A 20968-nucleotide genomic window follows, 5' to 3' on the forward strand; every position below is an offset into this window, starting at 1 on the left:
AAACGAGTGACCCGGGGTGTTCTTTTAGTACGCATTACGTTCTTGCCCAACGCGTTAGAAAACGAGTTTCCCAGTGTTTTAATGCCGTGACTACATCATACTACGACGACATGAGACGACGGCGATATGAGAGGCCGACATCCCGAGCCCCTACGAGGGCATCACCCCTAAAAGCACGACTGTAGACAACGGACGCCAGCACGTCGCGAGTTCTACGGTCGATAAGTGCCTAAATTTAAATTTAGGTGTGGTATTTTGTTTTTTGAAATGACTTGGGAGAGGGAATTGTAACACTGGCAGTTTGAAGCGACAAGGTTAGATGAAGCCGTGTAAGAGGACGACTATAACCTAAAGCAAATATACAAAGCTAGCACAGACAGACGGTGACCAAAATAATGCCGTGGTATGGCCCCGCTATGAGGACAATTACTACGAACAAGTTAAAGCACACAAACCAGAAAGCGCAGACTCCTCTTTATTTCTCACTAAAATTATCATTAATTCCCGCCTCTACAGGGGAGGAGCGCTCTATGCCGCTGCTCCCTCCAATAACGTGACGAGTGGGATTAACAACACTATGATTCCGTATTCGCAAAGAAAAGAAGTGCTTCGCAACTGCGAGAGGGCTTTAGAGTTATCCCCTAGGCGTTTCAAATTGTCCTGGGCCAGTCATGTCGAAACACCAAAAAGCGGTGCTCAACCCTCTTAAGAGATAAAATATTGTAAAGGCTTCATCTGAGAACAACAGGGACTTTGGTCGCACAAAAACACAGTAGCGCTTCTAGTTGAGAATAGCGTGCTGCATCCACACCAAAGCACCATTGTTGAATATTAGTGATCGAGGTATTAGGGAGCTACTTACCAAGGATTAGTGCTGCGCGTTTGACTCTGCGCCTGCGTGGTCTTCCCACATCCACAGCATGCTGCCGATTTCTCGTCTCTGCCTTCTCCCTACGTTGGGGAGAATAGAGATGAAAAGCCACCGACACGTCTGAAGGAGTGCAATCACGATCCTGATCGCTACGCCTCGGAGGTGCTACCGCTGCCCCATTATCTGGCCATGTCTCTGTTGCGAAAGGCAACTCTTCCGAACGCGGAGAGGGGATCATGATGTAGCTGTCCTTTCACCCCTCACGTTATCGGCTAGTGGGAAGAAACCAGACTCTCGTTTACCAATAGAGCGGGCTGACAATCTCGCGCCTTATCGAGAATTGATCGAAGTGAGCACCGTACCTCGCAACACAAGACGTGGTTCCTTCCCGACCAAAGCACCGCGCGCAAGCTTATTCTTGCAATGCGTCCAACCACGCAAACAAAAGCCGTGTTTTCGAGATCATTTGTTATGGCAATGAACAGAATTGAAACACCTTGGATGAGAGGCCTCTTGCACGTCTTTTTCAGCCAATGTGCGGTCAAAAAATTGATTAAGAATATATTTATTTTGCAGTACCGATTGTGTTCCCAACTGTAGACATCGTTGTTTGCGATAGTATTACGCTTTATTGCAGTGATATATCACTTGAAACCAACCTAAAATCAAGACCAACTACAGTGAAAATTCGATGGGCTGTCGAGTAACCGCTCGTAAAACTACCCCATTGAACCTACCATTTCCTGAATCCGCCCCCGGGGGGGTAGGGGGGAGAGAGAAGCTAACGCTACATGGTGTTCACATGCCAGTGTGACACCGATAATTCGACTTTCACTGGGCTGTTTTCACACTCCGCATTTTCGTAACGCGCGCTCTCCTAGTAACTATAGTTACGGCACTGGTTAAACGGTCGGCTCCGGAATAGAATGAGTAGGAAAGAGGGGTACGCTCGTCATTCTTTAGCCGCTGTCGACATACCTCCGCTCTTCCAGAGTCGTATCTGCTGGTGCAACACTCCTCCCATCCGCTTTATTCCATAATGTTCTGCCGCACCTTTCTCCGCTACCACCCTTGTGCTCTCTTTGCTATCACTTTCGCCTATTCCCCGCTGCGCTCTGCGTTAGCTCTCTTTTATTCCCTCCCGTGCCAACAGGTCGTTCTTTCGCTTACGGGGACTACGAGGCCTAACACACGAACGAGAGCGTCTTTTTAGAGCAACGAGAGCTTTTTTTTGTTCTTTTTATAGCAAAACAAGGCACTGGCAGCCTACGTTTTGCTCTAAAAAGAACAAAACGTAGTGCACTCAGCGGTTCGAAGAAGGTAAAGTTAGCGCAACCGAAACGACGTTGAAGCAATCGCTTTTTCCGAGAGAAGAAATAGCCGACGTGCAGCGAGTATTCGTAGCTGGATGATCCTAAAACAGTTTACCTGTGCAGACGGTTCATTCCCAGTCTGTAAATTCTACACTGGGGATACCTGATCGTGTCGCCCTGCTGAAGTCGCTATGCGAAAACCGTATTCATTTTGAATTGAAAGGCATGCGCGCGACAGGCGTGTTCGGTTGCAGCGACGCACATCAAGGAGACGCATACGAACCGGCATTAAAACATATCCCAGGCATGAAAGTCTTCAGGGGATGGCCAGATGCGGGGGAGGAGGACAGAAGAAACGGGGGAGGAAAGAGGAGGAGGTCAGCCGAATACGACCTTATACGATTCTCTTCTTGCTTATCTCAATGCTCTAGCAAGGTTTATCTTCACCGTAAATATTAATGACGTAGCGGTTTCAACTGCGTTTTACTACCACTCAAAATGCTTAAGAATTACAAGTTATTTGTTGTCTTTCCTCACTCTACAATTTTTACAAATACTTACTATTTACCAAAAAGTTTTACATTTTTTACAAATTATTAGTATTTGACAATATATCAATAAAGTGCGAACAATATCGCACTCATTCTTAAAGGAAGACCTGCGGCATTACTTTGCCTGTGTATACAACGCCCTGGAAAAGGAAGGCGGCTAACGAGGCGTCATTTGATGAATCTGAAATTGGCCGGGAGCCCCTTCCCAGGAGACTAATCGTGACGACTTCTCGGTAAGCCGACGCAGTGTATATAAAAGAACCGGATACTCTCTTCCTCACTTGCTTTTTCTTTCTTATTCGGATAAGCGATTGCCCAGGAGTGAGGCTTTTTCGAACTATACCGATCCAACGGCCGGAATTGGGGGATCGGCGCTCTTTTTAGCAGCATGCCCAGTTGCTCAGGGGTTCTTCCCAGGGTCATCGGGGATGCGGGAGCCAAATGAAAGAGTTGGCATCCCACGCCGCTGTCGCGATAAGCGCCTTTCGCACGGACGACACTTATGGCTGGGGCCGCAGAAACACCTGTGGGTGAGAAGGCCGTGCAACCAACGACAACTGCATTACTTTTGAACAAACTGATTTTCGAGACATGGCGAGCTACGTATGACATCCGTGAGCCTGTTTCAGTTTAATTTTTAGACATGCGCTCCCAAGCCACCAGAAGCTTGTTGGAGTGATGACGCAGTGTTGTGGCACCTAGATGGTGTTGGCAAGAGTGATAGTCGCCTAATTCTGGCCGGCTACTTACGGCCTCGCCTGAGTCTTTTCTGCCACTCTTTGGCATAGGTCGGCAAAACAGAAAGAACTCACTCAAACTCAATCACATTTTTTTTATTTACGCTGTACTCAATCAAACTCAGACTCAAAAAGTTCGTCTGTTCACAAAATCACTCGTACTCACTCATCAAATAATCATTTGTAATAGTACTCACTTGTACTCAAACTCATTTGTCCTCACGAGTATTCGTACTCAATCTGTACTCATGAGTACTGAATCTGTACTCATGAGTACTCACTCTGTACTCATGAGTACTCAATGAGTACTACTGCTCATGAGTACTACTCATTCTGCACTCACGAGTACTACTCATTCTGCACTCATGAGTACTACTCATTCTGCACTCATGAGTACTCAATCAGTACTCATGAGTACTCAATTTGTATTACTCACGAATAATCAACTTATCTGCACTGTTAGCTAGGTCGTAGCTCGAATGAAAGACTAAATAGAAAAAATAAATTGTTTAATTGATTAGAAAAACACAGGTTGCATATAAATCAGGACAGAGGAAGAAAACGTCTGACGCGGTGCACTGTCGTTGGGAGACTTACTGTGCGAAGGCAAGTACACTGTACATGTGAGAAAGCGAAACGGAACGTAAGCACTCGCGTTGCGCCTGGCGTCTCGTCTTGTTCTCAGGCCGGGTCGGGCTCAGGGGAGCTCGGGGCTTGTCGGTGCGGCCGTGGCCGTAAACTGCGTTTTTCTGCGTGTCTTCGGGTGGCAGCTTTTGTCGCCCTTTTTCGTTTCCGGGCGCATTGATACGTATCCTAATCGTGCTCTGAATCCGAAATGCGCCTGCACCCAGGCACAATGAAGCGTTCGCGTAGATTGACGTCCGTTCGTATCCAGATCACTGTCCGCTTGTTCACAGATGCTCAATGCTGGCGTTTGTTTTTGTTGTTCCAGATACTAGAAACTTCGTTAAGAGGGTGTTCGTCTCGTTAAGTTTCGGTGAATTTCAAATCTGCTTGATTTTATTGTGTGTGAGCCGTGGGATTCACTTCGTCAGACCTGAACTTGACAGTGTTTACGGCGTTGCGTTGGTTGCGCCGCTTCCGTCGGCGATTGTGTTCGTGTAGCTCGTCGCGTGCTTGATGCATGTGGGGGCGTAGTCGTCTGGTTTGTCCGGTGGCGAGCTGCGCTGTGTAGGGATGGCATAGTTTGGCACGTTGAGGACGTTGCTTGAGTTGACGCGTGCGTTGCGTATGGTGCGGGAGCCGTTTGGCTTTTCGTTTAGTGTGCGGTAGCGGGGCGTTTTCGTAGGGTGGCATGGCTGATCGGTCAAAGTCGTTGCGGCTCCGTGCTCGCAGTCGCCGTGGTTGTTTCGGAAGGGAAACCGTTGTGGTGGGGAAGCGGGCGTAGTTCGTGCCGTCCGTTCGGTCCCACATTCCTCGGCGTCGCAAGCGTGACTTCATCGTCAGGGCATTCGATGCTTCGTCTGGATCGGGTTCATTCGTTGCCGTTCTTGCCGTGTCCGTGTCGTCGCTCAAGACCTCGTCTTTTGCCCGTTATTTCGAGAATGCTATAATCGCTATCTCTCCCATACAAGTAGGATCCGTTTATCGCGAGTCCGCTTGCTCGCGGTTGCGTCCTCTCTTACGAAATGGTGTTTGTCTTGTGAGTCTCGATCGCAGCGCGGGTGCCGGTGATCTTGTTAATTCTGGCTCGGACATGCCGCGTGCGCTGGCCGTGTCTTAGCTAGTTGACGGACCTACTTGCACGAGTGTCATGTCGTTCGTCCGCTGGACTCGGGCGGGAGCAGCGGGTGTCAGAGAGCTCGTACTTTCCGGTAGGGTTGAACCGCGTGCGCTGGGTCTTTTGTTGTTTGTGGCCAGGTGATTTCTGCAGTTGTAACATTCGCTGGCCAAGTCCGGATAGCACCTGCAGTGGGAGCGGAGGATGTCGCGAACAGCAGTTTCCACCGTGTGTGCTGCGGCTTCGTGGCGTTCCGTGCGTTCTGCATTTCGTTCTCCGTGGTCAGCTCCACTGGTTAAAGTTGGATGTCGTTCGTCACTTCTGGTGCGTTTCGTGCGCTGTGCGTCTCGTTTTATCTATGAAACTCCCCTATGATTGGGTGCGGTCGTTCGCCACGTATGGTGCATTTCGGGCGCGGTGCGTCTTGCTCGCTTGTCGTGGCCATATCCACCAATCCGGATGCGATGTCGCTGGTTGCGTGGACCCGCGCCGGGACAGCACGTGCGGAAAATGTACGTACCGGCTCCGTTGCGTTCCGTGCTCTCAGCGTTCCGTTCGTGTACGTCTGTTGCGGAAGAGCGGGTGCCAGGAACGCGGTGCCTTCTGGCTCGTGCGCGCTGCGTACGTTGCGCGTCTCGTTGCTTGTTGCTGGAATTACCTGCGCGTGGGCGATGTAGCAGAGCAATTTCTCGCCAGAAATGCACTGACCTTCGATGCGTCTCCGTAATCGTGGCGATTACCTGGGAAAGGTCCGGTGAGCACGCAATCACAATTTTGCATGCGTCGTCTCGTTAATGTGCGTGCCGTCGTGCATTCTGCCTGTGCTCAGATCTCATGCAGTCCAGGTACCGGGGAAAACGTGCGACCGACACTCGCCAGTTGTCTCAGAAAACTTTCTCGTTCATCACACAGCCTTCTGCTCTCAAACAGCGCCGCTTGCAGGGTCATCTGCCGTTTGTTGTCGGAGGCAGCCTGAAGTAACGTTGGCACATTCGTTCGTTTGGAGAGATGGCGACGTTCTTCTTTGTCCTCTAGAAGACGCAAGATGATGTCGTCCTTACGGCCAGAGCAGGGTAGCCCTCGTAATCGAAGTGCGCTCACGAACTGCTGTTTCTTCGTAGAGCATAGGACGTAGCGTTCCGTTGAAGTCAGCACTGTGTCGACCACCGCTGGCGTGGAGTTCGTCGGTGCCCCATGTCTGCGTGCTGCACTCTCGTAGTCGTGGTGCGGTCCGTCCAGGTTGTTCGTCCGTTCGTCCTCCCGTGGCCTTAAATCATGATCCTGTCGACTGCAACATCTTAGCTAGGTCGTGGCTCGAATTAAAGCTAAAAAGAAAAAAAGAAAATGTTTAACCAATTGGAAATACTGAGATTACATATACATCAGGACAGAGGAGCCTGAGAAGAAAACGACTTACACGGTGCATTGTCGTAGGGCTTCCCACTGCGCGAAGGCACGTACACGGGATAGAGCGAAACGGGACGTACGCACTCGCGTTTTGAATCGCGGGGCAGTTGGCCAGTTGTAGAGGGCGCATTATGTACGTGAAGCTACTTAACGGCAACCCCAGTAGCTCCCATGTGTACAGCGGGGCGTGATATTAAGTTGCAATAATGAATTATCTTTATGGCGGACACAGACAGACAGACTGACAGGCCAACATTGTCGCGCTCAAGTGGCCAAAGAAAGACTATCGTCTTTAAAACCATCTGGAAAGAGACGCTGCCGCCGCTGTTCCGAATTCTGCGAACATTGCGCAACCGTACCCCTCGCAACTGCCTCCAGCCCGCAAAGGAAGAGATAAACAGAAAGACGAAAACCGGCTAGCGCGCGAAAAGCCAAAGAGGGAGGTCCCGCCGCGAAAAAGGGACAGGACGGGCACTACGCGTCGTTGTGTCTATTTCCGTTAACAGCTAGGCCAAAACCCACACGGGTCTGATCTTACTAATTTTTCTATGCGTGTGTGTGCGGTTAACCAGAGCGCCTGACACAATGACACAAATTTGCTGCACCTGGCGACGCGCCGACGGTGTGCCCGATTCGCGCCTCGGTCAGCCAGCCCGCGGCAGACGTGCCGCAACTGGCGGCACACGGTGCCGCCGAGTCTACTATCCTTTTCCCAGTGAGACGGCCGCACCAAATTATGCTTGGGACGACCGGCCCGCAAAAGACACGCAGCGACGAGTAGACACTGGAGACGGCGCCGCTGAGTCGCCTCCCCTTTCTCATTCGTGGCTCGGCTGACGCAATCACTTCGCCTGCATTCGCCGGATTCAAACTGCGGCCAGTGATAGTCCTGATTGGAAAGATTCGAACTGCACGTGGCTGCGGCCGAACCCCGGGGGTATAAAACCAGCCCTGAAGCAGCGGCTGTGCAGCGGCATTTCATCGGAGGCACTGAGTTGAGAAGTGCCTTTGTGCGAGCCATGTAACGCTTTTGCTACCTTTGTATATATTGTATATGAATGCAGCTTAAAATCACCGTCGGCTCGACAACTTCATCGCTCTCCTCTGCGCCGCGTCGATGGCGGACTGAGCAGGGCAACGTCGCAACATCTATGCATCTGTATTGTTAACCTGTGGCTTTTGTATCTATGTTGTACAACGCGCCCCTTATGTAACACCCCCTGTGGGGGCTTTAAGAAAATTAAGTGAAGTGAATCGAACAGTGGTGACTGAGCTAGAATGGCCCAATCCCAACAGTGTGTGTGTCAATTCAAAACAATTCCTTCACGAGGCCACTCACAGTGCGAGCTTAAACTCCGCGGTATAGTTGCTAGCGAGGGGTGGTCGCCCCGCCTGTAAACAGTAGTGAAGTTAGGGGAATAACAACCACCGAAATTCACCATCATCGTCAGCGCCCTTATTACACGGTGGCATAAACGAGAAGCGGCGAATCGGGTTGCCACTCGAAAGTAAAGCCATTCGAAAGCAAAATGCTCCTCCAGCGGCAAGATGACAGAGCTATTCGACAAAATATGCGAGGCTAAACAAGGCGCCGCACGCGTTGAACTGGATATTATGATGTCCGATTCACAACTCACAAACGTGCTTAGGTGTACTCGGATATTTTATTTCCATTGCTGGGGCAAATTCCACCGCCGCGCCTGCACGCCGTAGTGCACGGTGGGGCTATATGCTCACTTGTAAATGGCACTACACGAGACCATATTACTAGCGAACCTGAGCAAAATGTTTCAAAATGGGAACCTAATAAAACCATATGGGCGCACGTACATCAGCCAAACTGTCGCTTGACCCGCCGCGGTGGCTCAGTGGCTAAGGCGTTGCGCTGCTGAGCACGAGGTCGCGGGTTCGATTCCCGGCCGCGGCGGCCGCTTTTCTGATGGAGGCAAAAAGCAAAAATCGCCCGTGTGTACGAGATTTCGGCGCACGTTAAAGATCCCCAGGTGGTCAAAATTAATCCGGAGCCCTCCACTACGGCGCGCCTCATCGCCTGCGTTGCGTCGGCGCGTTAAACCCCACAATCAATCAATCAATCAATCAAACTGTCGCTTGAATACGCACAGCTAACGTTACAAACCACGCAGTCGGTTTGACGCGAGTTACGTAAATTAACTGCGACTGTTGAAATGAGCGGTTCGGCTCACGAAACGACTACACAGCGTGACATGCGTCTATGGAAACTTCTGAAGACTGAAAAAGAGGGACTTCAGTACGCCTAGTTCGTGCGTTGTTAGCAGCCTCCACCGCCTCTACCCTAAAACAATTGGAAGGGAGCAAGCGCAATGAAGCCGCCATGCGTTCACAGGCCGCGTCAACAAAAATAACTGCGGCAGTCAACAAGTCCCATCAGAGAAGAGCAACTGCGGCCGGGTTTCCCGCCGGGCCCTCACCCCCTCCTTTTTCCCTCTTCACCGTGACCCCTTTGCGAGCGACCGCCGAAAAAAAAAGCCGCCCGCATCTTCCCACGGGGGGAACTCGAGTAACGTCGCATCTACTCGAGTCAAGCAAAGCGTCACGTCAAGCGAAAGCCAAGCAAAGACGCCCTTGACTGAATTCCGAACGCGCGCTCCGCCGCTTATTACGTTGAGGGGACAGCGTAAGCCGGTCCCAGTCGACGACGTTGGAGTACTTGCAAAGCGGCGTGGACTCTAGGTGTTTGAGTCAAGCGCGGATGTTGCTTCGCCGGAGAACGGCACACCGGTTGTATGCGCAGCGCGCCCGAAGAAGAGAGTACTGCACATGAGAGAGTGCATGAGAGAGTACTGCACATGCGCCGGCCCCAGCGTGTCTGCCGCGGCTATGACGCAACGTGCCGCGGCTATGACGCAACACAATCCAACACAATCCACTTTAATCCAATCCAATCCAAATCCAATCCAGGTCAAGCCAAGCCAAGCCAAGCTAATCCAAGCCAATCCAATCGTATCCAATCCAATGCCCCTCGCGAGAGAGTGTTCGAATCCAATCCAATGCCCCTCGCGAGAGAGTGTTCGCTATCGCCTCGACTCGACGCGCATGCGCAGTGAGCGTGCGGACTACGGACGCCAACGCGGGTGACATCGTGAGTTACTGAAATGCTCTGCATTTAAAACGCTTACAGCGTCAAATAGGGACCGGGAAAGGAGGGAGGTGCAGTTTTCGTTGTGCAATTTTACCATGCTTGACAGTTAAGGTGCACAGCGGCACCGCTAAATGTTTGCGACTCGTATACGCGCGTCCGGACTCGAGCTCGTGATAAAACTTGTTTGCACTCCTGTACTCAGGAGTGCATATACTCATGAATACACAGTACTCATGAGTACACAGTATTCATGAGTATTGTACTCATGAGTGCTGTGTACTCATGAGTACTGTATACTTACGAGTACTGTGTACTCATGAGTACTGTGTACTCATGAGTACTGTGTATTCATGAGTATTGTGTACTCATGAGTACTGTGTATTCATGAGTACTGTGTACTCATGAGTACTGTGTACTCATGAGTACTCATACTCATTAGTACTCAAACTCATGAGTACTCATACTCATGAATACTGTACTCATGAGTACTCATACTCATGAGTAGTGTACTCATGAGTACTGTACTCACGAGTAGTGGACTTACCCCTGTACTCACTCGTCATTGTACTCACTGTTTTTTTCTGGGTGTGTGATCACTCATCATCGTACTCACTCGTGAGTTTGAGTACAAATGAGTACAAATGAGTGTACTCACGAGTGAGTACGCCGACCTATGCTCTTTGGTTGCTGGAGGGACGCTATTAACAGCGGAGATGTTTGACCGGCCGTACGCTGTCCAACGCGAACAGAAAACCCCCAATTTAAAAGAAAAAAAACGCGTTCCGTGGTGGGAATCGAACCTGAGTCCTTCGCATAATGTAAACGGCGTCAATACAGTTGAGCTTTTTTTTCAACGATAAAATTATTTACATAAATAAATATGGTTACAAGTTACATGAAAGGACGAGTTATGATGTGCAAAAGATCGAGAGCACAGCCAAGGGTGACTACATTACATACTCACAGATAAACGTGCTCACACATAAATGTACAGTAAAAAGGATATCGATTACAGACAAAAAAACCTGCAGCATGAGGACGTGTCTCACATTGTATCAGCAAAAGAAAAGCCAGTAACAGATGGCGGACCGTGAGAAATTCAAAGGCAAAAAAAAACGACCTGACAAAAATTATCGCTGGTAAAGAAATAAGCAAACAGTTAATGGCGATGGTAGAAACGGCCGCATGCTGTATTTGACGTGTACCCCTTCAACGTCTACTCGTTTCGTATAGCATGGCCACCTCGGCGGATGGCCTCCTTCGTCTTGAAGGAGATCGCTGCCTGACAGTCCTGCTCCAATGCTCGGCGAAGTTCTTCGTCAGATTCGGGTCCCTCTAGCACACTTGTGGTTCAGTTGAGTTTGTGGAAAACGCGACGCCAGGCAGGTTTTGGGCTCACAGCGCACTCAACCATGTCCACCCGTGCCCTCCAGAGAGGGTGAAGGCCCAGGACGAGAGAGCTAGCTATTAGCGCATTCCGGGCGCACGCCGTTATTTTCTTTGGGTTATTCATAACGTTGGCTTTGAACAGCCCAGTCTCCATCGAAGCGAGAGGGGCGCCATCTCTGCTATTTCTCCAGACTTGCACCACTAGTGAAAGCTGCACCAACTTCGTTTTTCCTCGATGAAACCACCTCGTATATTCCTCGAATGACTAGAGGCACCTAAATATTGAAGCTGCGTTAGGAGAAACAGTGTTACAACAAATAGTGAAAAATAAATAGGTCAATGAAGCAATCAATTATCATACAAATCAGCCCAGTTAGTTTATCGGTCGGTCGGTAGAGTGGCAAATTGCGTCCCCAGTATCACCTTTCAACGTGGGCAAAGCGTACCTCACAAACAATGAAACATTAGGCAAGCTGCATTATGACTGGATTTTTTCGTCAACTGGACATCAAAAAATATACATTGACTACAGACGAACGTGGAAAGGCAGAACAAAAATTCTTGAAGTGGAGAACATAACAAACGTGACAACAGTAGTCCTCAACACTGACAACTTAGAAGCAGCGAGAACAAAAGTCACTGACGCAGACATCACACAATGCAAACAAAACAGACCAACTACTACGACAGAAAAAGTAAATTCCGACGGAGGGAACAGTACAAAAATACACCATACAGTTTTATGGGAGAGAGCCAGAGCGGATTTCTACTCTACATATGGCGCGAACTGGACAGATGTAGTGAATTTCTGAAAATGCCGCAGTCTGTCAGCAAATTTTTGCCCTCCTTCGTAGTGTGAGGAGATTGGCGAGGCCAGTGACGCTGCCTATCATCAAATAAAACTGCAAGAAGGTGCTTTTTTTATATCTGCGAGCTATGAATTAATCTTCCACCCCGAGTCTCAACTATTTTGTCATTCCCGCGAACAAAACCAAAGTAAAGGAAACACGCCCAAGGGAATATCGCACTTAAAAGATGCCCCTAACACGTTCCCTGGTGGAAGGAAGAGGGACGTGTGCTTAACGATAAAGAGAATGTGCAAGGGTCCGGAGGCAGCTTGTACTAAAGCGCGTAGTACTACGATACTGGAATAATACAGGCACGCTATAACAGAACGTGTAGGATTAACGGCAATGGCAGGTGTGAAGGTGTCAACGGCAGGACCTATTTATTTGTGGGCTCTACTTAAGAAATGCTAACCAAGTTTTCACGATATAAGTATGGAGTTGTGTCTTCGGACAGTTACGGGGACAGTACACGATGGCACGTTTTTGCCCTGGACACTTTGAAGCCCTTGCCTCCTTCCCACCACCTCAAGAGTAGCTTCGCATTTGTGACCGGGTTGTTGACACGGTAGCACATAAACATTGACGATGTAATCGCTTTATGCGATGGAGGAAAAAAATTACGCCCACCTCCCCTCGCGGGAACCCTGGTGTGATGCGACGCTGAGGGGGGTTCAAGCGCAACCGGAGGGCAACCGTCGAACCAAAGGCCGCCGGAGAGCGGCACACCGGTTATATGCGCAGCGCCGCCCACCGGCGGAGTGAGAGCGCGCTGGGCCGCACACGCTATCACCTGGACACGCGCCGGCGCCAGTGCGTCTGCCGCGGCTATGACGCAACACAATCCAACACAATCCACTTTAATCCAATCCAATCCAAATCCAATCCAAGCCAAGCCAAGCCAAGCCAAGCCAAGCCAAGTCAAGCCAGGCCAATCCAATCCAATGCCCCTCACGAGAGAGTGTTCGCTATCAGCGAGGAGAGCGGGAGAGTGGCTGCGGACAACAACGGACGCACGCGGACAACAACGGACGCACGCAGGAAGGACAGGGCCGCCGACAAGAGATGCTCTGAGCGTCGCATCTAATAACAGGCACCATTCATTGACTGTCCGCGTGAATGAACGAGACGTGCCTAACCGCCATTTTGTCTCTGACTCAATGCAGTTTTTATTTCGTATCCAGCACGTCGTTTGCGACCTTCCATCCTAGATTGTTGCTCCCCCCCTCCTCTCTTCCTTTCGAATATTCACAGGGTACCTTGCGTAAGGATGTTTCCTGTTTACACATGAAGATATCCGGAGGAAGATGGTAATTAAGAGTGTGGCCCGAACCACGTTGCTTCTCTTTCGCCTATGGGCATTGGAAGAATCACTGTAACATTACCTTTCCGGGCTCTTCCACGTTTTCTTGCTCGGTGTGCCTTTCCGGTCCAAACAGCTTTGCCCCCGTAAATGACACCGGCGGCCTACACTGACTGGGCACTACCTTTTTAGGTTAAAAAAATATTCTGTACGTTCGAATGGCTGTTTTGTGCACCGAAGCTACACTTTCCTACAAGCGGAGGGCTCCGGAGAAATTCTGACTGCGTCGTCGTCATCATATAATCATCATCATCATCATCATCATCATCATCAACAACAACAACATGGTTGTACCAACTCCGCATTGTTTTAAAACTTGTCACTTTTTGGACTTAGTGTTATGTGGCAGCAGTTATGATATACAAAAGAGGGGCCTTCGGCATTTATAAGAGTTATTTTACATTTGTCGCAACTATACCTAATTGCACGCTGTTGTCTCTACGTTTCAAATAGATAAAATGCTGTTAATCAGCAGTTTGGAATGTTTACCGCATCACTTAGAGTTAGTGGTTTAGTCACGACCGCCTACAGCAACTGCAACAAACCGGCTCCTCTCTTGGAGCAAGTCAAACCAAGGCGTACCACGTCTCACCCAAAAATAGGATGGTACACCAGGCCAGTTCATTATAAGAACTTGTCCGACGCCAAGCACCCCAACCGCGCGTCGAAAACGAGACACCAGACACGGCGCCTGTCTATCACCGACAGGGCTGAACAGTTCCTTGAGTCTGCCGTTTGGGGAAGCCTCAACGCAGAAATAGAAACGCTATAGGGCAAGACTACGTGAGTGATTTTAGGGTTCAAAAACAAAGGATACTCGCATGGCGTACGGGGGTAACTTAAGCGTCGACCGGAAATCGATCCAGTGGGCGTCACGTTCTCGAAGACAGCGGACAGGCCCCTCTCAAATCGCGGTGCCACAGAAATCCTGAACCGCTGACGTGACATTGAGCTGCAAAACAAGATGAAAAAAGGGAAATAGCTGGAACTGTGAGCCGTTCTCGACTCGACTCGATGAAGTAACGGGGAACTGGGACCGATAGAAAGTGATAACAAAAGAAATGGATTCAATCTAAAGCACGACGCCATTTAGGGCTTCATACCGAAAGGAAAGCGACGCTTCCAATGGCCGTTGTAAAGCATTGGATTTTGGAAGGATTCCGTGTACCAGTTTGTTTTATTTGGTGCTCGGTAGCTGCGAGTTCGTTCGGATAATTTAAAATGAGGAGAATGCATTAAAGAGCCGCGCGAAGTTTGAACTGGCTGAACGTCTTTCTTACTAAAGCGAATGTGAAGGAATGAGACATTGGCAGCGACTGCACTTCCGTGTACGCTTGGAGTGCGTTAAGGAGCTCTAAAAAAAATAAGATAATGCTCGCACCTTCTACGAGGAGCTCTCAGAGAGGAGGCGGGACCGTCGTGGGTATTGCTTGCGAAAATTTAACGTGTCAGAGATCCAGTGGCACGTTTATGCATTATTTTACCCCGACTCAACCTTCCCAACTCTAGCGCTTCATATCATTTTTTGTTCATTGTCAAGTGATAGGCAGGGGTAAAAAATGAACAGAGAAAGTCCGCTGCTAAGAAATGCATATACCAACTCCAGCTGTTCATACATTTTTGCAAGGGTCGAGTGACGGGTGTTGGAGGTAAAATGGGAAAAAGATCTGCTTCAAATAAATATATTTTAATATCTGCTTTCCGCGCCTTATGAAATCTGTATGTTCGGTGAAATCCGCAACTATTCGAGAAAGTTGTTCGTAGACAGGGTTGCGAGGTCTGGCGACAATTCTCGAGAATCGTGACGACGAAAATTTTAGTTTGGCGACTTTGCTACTTTCTGGCTTGTTCGATTATTGGTGATTTTATATATTTCCGGGCCCTTCCGATGCCCCACCTGCCACAAAAAGGGTCTTATGTGACCTTTCAGCGAATTTCAGTCCATTGAGACAAATTGAACAAACAGAGCAGAACAATTTTTTAGGCAGGTGACGGTTATCTGAAAAGGTCTAGAAAAGGTCTCAATAAATCGGCAACTTAAACACACCTCCGCTCAGAGCTACATACTGGCACAAATCAAAATTTGCCTTGCTCCTTTTTATATAATGCTCCTGATGTCGTATGGATAGCGTCAAAGCCTTCAAGCAACACCATAGGTTTAAAATGTAATGCTTCAGTAGTTTATGGGAGCTTGAGGTCTCATCCAGAGTGGTGAGAAGTTTGTATGACGATGAATAATATGCATGGGAATGTTAAGAGGCAGCGAAAGTGGTAAAACATGGTGTGCAGCGAGCACCCGTTCAAAGTCATTCATATTCTTTGAATGCTTTACTTAAACCTGCATATTTTATCTTTTTTTTTAGACAGTCGCCAACCGCTGTCGCTGTCCGGGATTGCAGCAAAGGAATAAAATTTGTAATACTGTTTTCTACTTCTCGAAATTTCTGCGTTGTTTTCGCAAAAGTAATCGACAACTCACTAGCATCGCCGTACTGAAAATGGCGACTTTTCTGGCTCCTTTTCAAATTATCCCTTTAAGGTGGCGCCTTTTGTGGCTACTTTCGGAAATTTCCTGGCGACTTTTTGTTCTGAAGACCTGGCAACTCTGCTCGTAAAAAAACCAAGTAATACTTTCCATTTAAGACAGCCTCCAAAACAAATTTTTGAAGAAATCCCTGATTCCAAGCGTTTAAATAGCTGTAGAGATTATTTTTACACGTTCGTTATGAGCTAATTAAGCCTTAGTGCGTTGTCAGTTCTAGTGCACAATATTATTCAGAATTCATTACCACTATACGTTTTGCAACTTGCTTAGGGCCAAATGGCGCTTTGGTGACTTTGGTGACTTGTCACGTAATACATGGCCATCGGTGGTATTCAATTGTGCTCTCACACACACATTCGGCTTTCGCATTCACAGCGCCTCAGAGTGTTTAGGTCTCCACAGAACTATTTTTCTTGTAATGTTACCCTCTGTCTGCATGATTTTTTCGCCATCGAGCAATACATTAATAAAGAACTCAGACTGATGAAAAAGTGTGCTGTCTAGCTAATTATATATCTCTAGCTTCCCCTACTTCCAGTCTTGAAAGCCTTCTCTTTTATTTATTGTTTTTCTGCACCGAATATTCTAGAAAAAAACAAACCGAAAAAAGTGGGAGGGGGTGCAGACTACCTGTGTACCACGCGACAAAACCCGCTTCAAACTTTTGTTACAAAACTAAAAATAAAAAACTGAAAAGCAAATTTCGCAACACTGGCTTAAGAATCGCTGTTTTATTTGTTTTGTGGAGACGGTAGCATGAGAGCAACGCGATCCCCTCGAGACAGCCGTGCATAAGCAAAAAGGCGCATTTTAAGGAAACTTTCCTGCAGAGGCCCGGCTGTCTTAACCACACCAAATCTGAGAAAGTGGCATTTTCAAGGCACATATCCTAGGAGGTTTCTCTCGAGCCAGTTTTTCGTTTTTTTCTGCCGGAATCCACGCGAGAGAAACACGAACCCTTGAATCAGTTATTCTTGCCAGTTTTGTACTGCCGGTTGAGAACTTTACTTTAGGCAAAGAACTTTAATAAGGCAAAAAACCCAGAGAGTTGCGCAGAAACCGGAGACGCCTTTGCGCCTTCTTAAGGCGCTGAATTCCAGCAAGTTCACTATGTTTTAAATATGTTTTATATACCTTAATATAAAATATAATATATTAATATTAGATTACTATTATAACATATGTTAATATATATAATTTATTATATATACAGTAAAAGCGCGTAATTCGACTCTCGTTAATTCGGAAAATTGGTTAATTCGGACACGTCATCTGGTCCCTGTAAATATACGCATCACTCTATGAGACAGGGCGCTCGTTATTTCGGACAGATTTGACCGCAAATCGGATAATTCGGCGACTTTCAGGCCGCTGGCGAGGCTCAAAAACGAAAAAAGAACAATTCGGAACAAAAGTGAAGCTCAAACGCAGCATCGCCATGGACATCAATTATCGACTTGGCTTGACTTGAGAGTGGTTGAACGTCTTTTCTTCGCGTGTAGGTTTGGTGGTGCCATCGGTGCCATTTTGTGGCTTTGTTCCCGTTGGAGTGCAGCATCGCTGAACGCCGTTTTAACGTGGAACGATTCAGTGCGTCCTTTAGCTTTCTCCTGTGACACTGAAGATAGCATGCGAGCTGCTGAGCACCTTGAAGGGCTCAGAAAAATTGTGTCCGCGCGAATTTCTGCTCGAAAGCAGACAAGCATACGCGATTACTTCGTAAAATAAAGCGGAAACGGAAAAAATGGTCCCGGAAAAAATGGTCCCGGAAAAAATGGTCCCGGAGAAAATGGTCCCGGAAAAAATGGTCCCGGAAAAAATGGTGCCAGTGACCATCTAGGAAAAAATGGTCCCATGGCCCAGCCAACGTGTTTCCCTTCAAGTTCGTCGGATGTGAATTTTATTGCGGTTTTATTTTGTCCCTTTGCGTTTTAGCTGAAGGATTGAGAAAGAGATGGAATGCTTTAATATTCCTATAAGGGTCCGAAATTAACGCCTTTGGGGCTAAAATCTAACAAAGAAAATTGGGTAGACAGGCAGACGGACGGACGGACGGACGGACGGATGGATGGATGGATGGATGGATGGATGGATGGATGGATGGATGGATGGATGGATGGATGGATGGACGGACGGACGGACGGACGGACGGACGGACGGACGGACGGATGGATGGATGTAGGGCTGAGCATGGATTAAAATTTTTACTGCAAGTAATTGGATTAAAACCGCACAAACAACTGCGAGGCCTGGAACCGTCCATACACGCTTTAGCAAGATTTAAGAGAGATAGACGCTGCAGCTGTCTTCAAAAAGGCCCATTCTTCCTTCACGACGATATTCTAGACTCCGTAAAAAAAGCTGCCGACAACAGTATTTGCAAGTTTGTTTTTGCGCCACAGTGCTGCCGGAATGAAACACTTCACATTTTCCGCGTTTTGGGAGCAATAATGTTTGTAAAGGTGCTGTCTTGTGATAGTGGGAGTGTGCCTTTTAATTAGAGAAAATTACTTGCAAAATACATCGTAAACATCGACTAATTTCCTTAGCTGATGTGCATGCAGCAAAAAAAGAGCGCGAGTCTACATTATAGAGTGCTGTAGTAAATAAAAGGGTCTGCGAAAGGATTTAATTAGTTGGCTGCGTAATGAATGTTTCCTGAACAAAATATACAAACAGAAATATTGAAATGCTCAATTCATTCAAATAACTGGCGTCAATAAAAATGGCATCAATGTAAATGTGCAAGCACTGCAGTAGATTATTGAGCTCAATAACCCAAGTTACGCGGAAATATAGAATGACTGTTTAAAACAAGTAAGCACCAGATAATTCGTTTGCCGGAAAGCTTGCAGACCGAAACGTGCATGCGCTCAAATGTCCGTACACCGAACTGTCCGTGCACCGAAATGTCCTAGACCCGAGCGGAGAGGGAAGGGGGAGAGGGGGGGGGGTGATAGCGGTTACCGCAATCGTACTTTGAACCCTCATCGAAATTATAGCAGCTAAGGGAAGAAGGAATAACGCCCCAGTGCTACTTCGGGAATGCGGCAGGCCCAATCTTCTTCTTGAGAAGATCGTCCAACCTTACTTTACTCTAATTAAAAAAATTATAGTCAGTGAAAAGAAAATGACGCGCCATAATATCGCCCCGGGAGAATGGGTCGGGGAAACTGGCATCGGGGCAAATGGCACGCGGGGATACTGCACGCGGGGCAAATGAGACACGGGGCTAACGTTGCGGGGTTTTCGCGACAGGGATTCTGCGCGCGGGGTAATCATGATACACCCCCGAAGAACATCCTGCTCATTAGTACAATAAATGTTTCTCTCTCTCTCTCTCTCTCTCTCTCTCTCTGTCTCTCTCTCTCTCTCTCTCTCTCTCTCTCTCTCCCTACCTTGGCTTTGGGACCATATTTTCAGGGACTAATTTTTCCCGGACCATTTTTTCCTACCTTGGCTTTGGGACCATTTTGTCCGGGACCAATTTTTCCGGGACCATTTCTTCCGGGACCATTTTTTCCGGGACCATTTTTTCCGGGACCATTTTTTCCTACACCCAAATAAAGGTATGTAGAAAAAAAACTTGCATTTATTGTGTTTATTTCGACCATTCGATAATACGGACATTCGGTTAATTCGGACATTTTTTCCGGTCCTTAGAAATCCGAATTAACGAGCTTTTACTGTAATATATAATATACTATGTTTTATATACTTTGAAAATTTCTAACGTAACACTTCGAATGAAAACCGCACGAAGACCTAACGAAAGAAAGAATTCACGTTGCACAGCCGTAAAAGTACTTCACGAAACTGCTTTAGGGCTGTTTTTTTCTTCTTCGAAATGTCGCGTACCAAATAACTCATCACAAACCCTTCTATTAATTAGGGTAACTTTTTTTCAGGTTATGTGCTTTCTCCAACGGAAACAGCAACAACAAAAAGCTCATGCGCCTTTCCGTGTATCGACGACGATAGTTCAACCCGAAGCATTCTCGTGAGGGATTTCTTGGTTGTCGTCTGAGTTCCGACTTCAACTCGCAGACGGTTTAGACGGCGACTCGTTGAGCTTTCACTTTGACTATAGCACGCAGTTTGGACTCTTGATCTCAGCGGCTTCGATTTTGACCACTGGCCACGTGATTTCGCACAAAGAAAGCGTCGCGTCAGACTACAATCGTCGTTATACGAAGGGGTGCAGAATTTTTAGATGCGACGCATCTCTTGCTCGGGAGATGTCCCGCGTCCGTGCCCCGTCCGCAGAGCCTCTGATGATGATTATGACAGGATGCCCCTAGGGATTGGCCAACCAAAGAATCCATCACGAGATAGCTTCGCGTTCAACCACCGTCGTCATCTTCCCGTAGGGGAACCGCTGAAGAAGAAGAGGGAGAACAAGACAAAGCTGCGAAGAGGAGGGCGTGTACGTTGCGCTCACCCGGTGCACCAACGTCAACAACCTTTACCTCACCAACGCTGACGGAGACTACCGATTCTACCACAGAGACGACAACATCGACAAGAACATGATGGACGAGTTTCGGCGCCTCGAGAACCACCGCCTGCTCACCGTAACACAACAGTACTTGCGTGCCTTTGCCACAGGTGTGGCGCTACTAAACACCAGATCACTCAACATAACGGCAACACAATGGAACCACACGGAACCCCCATGATGCTTCGCATCTTCATCAGGGTTCCCCACGGGAAGATGGTGTTATTTCCGTCTAATTTTGCATGTCCATGCACCCCTCTCCAAGCTCGAGCTTCTTCAACTGTGTCTGAATAGCGCAATCGAATAGATGTCGGCTTCCTAACGTGAGGGACTCAAGTTTGATTCCAACCACGGGGAGAGTTTCTTTCAATTTACGCACGATCATCATCATCTTCAGAGGAAGTTCGCTTTTCTGCAGGGCGTTCTGTGTTGCGCGCGGACGGCATCAATGAGGTATGGAAAGCTTTTTCTTTAAAGGACGGCATCCACGCTTAATGGACGTTTAGCAATTGGTATGTTCTTCTCCTTGCCGAAAGCCACTCACTGTGCCAATCAGGTGGCAGGGAAACAAAATAGATGTTTAACTT

This window comes from Haemaphysalis longicornis, unplaced genomic scaffold (assembly GCF_048455015.1).
Source record: "Haemaphysalis longicornis isolate Haplotype H1 unplaced genomic scaffold, Haemaphysalis longicornis Haplotype H1 scaffold_3, whole genome shotgun sequence".
Taxonomy (NCBI): domain Eukaryota; kingdom Metazoa; phylum Arthropoda; class Arachnida; order Ixodida; family Ixodidae; genus Haemaphysalis; species Haemaphysalis longicornis.